The sequence below is a fragment of the Atractosteus spatula genome (genome assembly GCF_055471065.1).
Source record: "Atractosteus spatula isolate fAtrSpa1 chromosome 17 unlocalized genomic scaffold, fAtrSpa1.hap1 SUPER_17_unloc_3, whole genome shotgun sequence".
NCBI classification, from domain to species: Eukaryota; Metazoa; Chordata; class Actinopteri; order Semionotiformes; family Lepisosteidae; genus Atractosteus; species Atractosteus spatula.
This window is the reverse complement of record NW_028296635.1, coordinates 427,501-431,754: the sequence shown is the minus strand read 5'-3', so window position 1 is coordinate 431,754 and position 4,254 is coordinate 427,501.

Genomic DNA, 4,254 nt, shown 5'->3' with positions numbered 1-4,254 from the left:
GGATTGTTAGTAAGATGTAGACCCCTCTAGTTTTAGGACTTTTTTAATGTTAGTAATGTCATTGATGATGTTAAATCTCCATCTTGGGAATCCAGTTTCCAAAGAATTTTCAAAACGATGTAGTGCTGACTGAGCGGTCCAACACTGGTCACAGATAATAAGATCACATGGACTGTGGTGCTTTCCTGTAATCAAGAAAAATCAGAAAATCCGGCATATATATGGCATAATTTCCAAAGTCAAGTGAAGTATGGACTTAAAATTGTCAAAAGATAAATCATCTTTATAGAGTATGTTATCTGTTTAATATACGTTTACACTGTGATGAAACACTTTTCAAGACGACCATAAACATATGCAGCATGTTTAAGACAGGAATCTCAGTTTAGTTACAAAAACTTTGGCTGATAATCTGTCTGAAATTTCCATTTTTACTGCATGTTATTTAAGGATAAGTACTAACTCATTGACATTCCGTTGATTAAAATAACACTTAACATTAATCACAAATGTATTATTCCAAATAAACTGTAGTAATCAAGAGAAATTAAGAAACTAAAACATAAAGCACTCTTCTGAGGATGCCACATACAGATAGATATACTTACACCTAGGGCCAATTTGACCAGAATCCGTTTAACCACCCACCAATATATCTTCGGACTGATGGGTAGAAACCAGAGCCCCTGAAGGAAACCAAAGCAAACTATGCGATATTACAATTTTTCAGTTATTAAAACATGTTGCAAATCTAACTTATACATATAATACTCATGTCTGAAATGCATAGAATGCTGACACTCCAATCTTTCATATGCAATGTTTTGCACAAAATCAGCAGCTGAACAGCAGTATGTGACATACTTTTATCCAGTGCCTTTCAGAGCAGAAACATAAATGTGGGCAAGAGTTCTTCCTCTATGGTCTGCTGTACTTTAGCTAGTCACATTTTGGCTGTGGCATGTGTACTCCTGGGAACCCTGGACTGTAATGAATATCAGGCATTATGTAAAAATTAATCATGTGAGCATATTATTGTGTTGAAGCAAAACACAAAGAATCACTTCTAAAACTTCAATTTAACTTCCAGTGTCTGGTCTTGAAATGCTGTCCCATCACCCATCTTCTGACTTCTGGGTGTGTTAATAGATAAATGTCATTTTCTTTTTCCCATATGCTCTTCTCTGCATCATTAAGTACTTGTGGGTCATATCATGTACCTCCTGGCATCCTGACTGGCAGGCGGCTGCTACAGAAAAATAAAATAAATGATAAGATCTGCATATATTTGTGTTGAAGACAAAAACAAAAGAATTCAACATCTATATACTTTACACTTTACTGTAGCTTTTACAATACGACAATCTTGTCATATTTACAATCATCAATTGTTTTAGGTTGCTTAACTGATTATCTGGAGACACTTGTTCCAATGAACAAACAATGACCTTTGTTTAAGAGACAACTTACATTTTTAAACATTCCTTTAAAGATAAACCTCTGAAAATGTTTTAAATCAAACTTCCAACTTCTTAATTATGTTATAAAATGGCTAAAAAATTATTTAGTCCTTAACCTATTCAGAAAACTTTACTAAAAGGATTAAGGAATTGTTCTCTCGACTCATCTTCAATTCAATTCAATTTATTTTTTTATATAGCACCTTTTACAACAAGGTTGCCCAAGGCATTTAACAAAGCAAGTGACCATATATGTTGTGAATACAGAATAGAAAAGACCAGAGGAGAGGAACCAAAAACTCCTTAGTAAGGAAAAAAAAACCTCTAGGGTTTATAGAGGGTTAGGGCCCATATCATATCATATCATCTTGTGCGTTCTGTTCTGGGTGAATACAAACGGTGTCATTCATGAAGTGCAATCGGTGCAACATGGCTGGAGAAGAGTGGCAGGCGGACTCTACAAAACAGAAGAAGCACATTGATATGATTTTGTTGAAGACACAATGAGAGAACAACTTCAAGAACTCCATTTGTTGCACTTTTCTATTGCTTTTACATTATGAGAAACCTGTCACATTAAAAGCTGCAGTGGACTGAGGCTGCTTATCTGCTCCAATGCAGTAAATCCTTCAAGAATGTGACAGACTCTGCTGGAAAGTGACACCTGTTAGAGTGAAAAATGTCCTTTGTGTAAGAGACAGGTCTCTATTAATCAGAAATCACAGCTCAGACATACATAGGAGCCACTATAGTTGATAATTGCCTCACAATTTCAAAATCAACTGTGTGTTCTGAATTATTTTTTTTTTCAATTAAACTATTTACAACAGTTTTTGTAAATTTATAATGACATTTATTTTTATCAAATGTCTAACTTCTTAAAGAAGTTTTGAAATATCTCTGTAGTCCAAAAACAATTGCTGTAGTCCTTAGTCTTTTCAGAAACTTTCACTAAAAGGTTTAAGGAATTGTTATCTAGACTCATCCTGTAGGCCCTGTTCTTGGTGTCATTCATGAAGTCCAGTCTGTCTCAGTCAATGTCTCTTCCCAAGCGGTTGCCTGTCTAATGCTGCTGGAAACTCCAGTGTCCGTTCTGGAAATGCTGGGCCATCATCGATCTTCTGACAATGACTATTGCCTTTGTCTGTAAATATTAAATTCATAAATCAGTAATTACTTTAATACATCATCTAAAAAAGATTTGAGAGTTTTTTCAATTTAAAAGCAGATGTCTTACACTGAAAACGATTCTTTGCATTGCGCCACTGATTATGAACTAATTTGAAAACTGTTTTAAGTGGAGTGATCGCTCTTTTAAAACATTCAGATAAAGTCAACAGTTTTTCAAAAGTGGTGACAATTAGACCTCTTAATTCCAAAACTTTCAATAAGAATACGAGTTGGGCAGATGTCTCGCAGTGTTTTGTCTTGGGAATATTTGAGTGGGGTTGCTAATCAGCCTCTATGCTCTTCTGAGCTTCATTTATCTCCTTTTCTACTCTTATCCCCTCCATCTGAGTGGGCCAGATAATCTGCCACGATGCTCTTCTGTGCATCTGTGAGCCTCTTTGTGGCCGTCTCAAATGCCCTCCTGGCAGCCTGGCTGGTGGTGAATTGGAGATGGTATCTACAAAACAAACACATACACACAGTGTATTATTGTTTCCAAGCCACGGACAGTTCGATTAATACATTAAAACAACTTTGTGATTTGGTTTACTTCTCATGCAGTCTTCGCAAGTCGTTAGAAGGATTATAAATTGGCTCCTCCACAGAAGAAATGAAAACATTTTCAGTCTCTGTTCCACAGATGCTATCAGTGGCAGTACAGCGTGGTTTAGTGAAGTAAAGGTGAAATACCTGAAAAAACAGACAAAATGCAGTTATTGTACTTTTCAACTATTGTTGAATGCTGAAGACAGATGTTGGCAATGAACTGGAGAGAATATATCAGCGTAAATTCGACTTACATGTTCCTCTTCTTCACTCAGGGCAAAGCATGCCAGCTGCTGTGAGGAGGTTGTGTGCTTTGTCACTGCTATTATCGCCAGTTTTTGCCCTCTTTGTGACACAAAATCCTTTCTCTGCATCCATACCTGGACCTGAAATCACAAGCAATTCAATAAATAATATTTGATTCAAAACTGCTAATAATCATTTTACAGTAGCAACAGCAGCACCCAATAATGAAGTGTATGGAGAGTGTTGAGTGTTTCAATCAGTCAGTCTGACCCACTTGGCTGGGTGCTAAGCTTCTGTAGAACGAGGCGGCTGGGATCCCAATGAGGACTCACAAGTAGGGGATGGTGTGGAAGAGAGGTGCAAAAGATGAATGTGAAGGAGAGAAGGGGCTTACATATTACATGAGGAGGTGTCATTAAGAATTATTACGATTTAGTGCTGCTGAGGCTGTTTGAACCTGATGTTTGCCATTCACTAACTCTTGTTTCATATGGAGTTACTGAAAAAAAGGTGGGGTGGAGATCAAATTCCACTCTCACACTTCCACTCTCAAGTGCATTCATTCTGCCTGACTGAAAACAGAGCTGAGAGAATCTTCTCCCTCACCCCACCCTCCAGTCCAGTCTCCCTGTTAAGGCCCTAAGTAACGGGAGCCCACCTAAATGACAGCGATGAGCCCTGACTATCATTGTTATTCTTTCTCTTTATAAATGTCAGATAATAGTGTCATTGTTAGAATTTGACCAAACAACTGAAATATGCATGACTGTCATTCTTACTGTCATATTCTTTATCACCCCTAGGTGCTGCAGGTGCTTCAGCTGGAGAATAG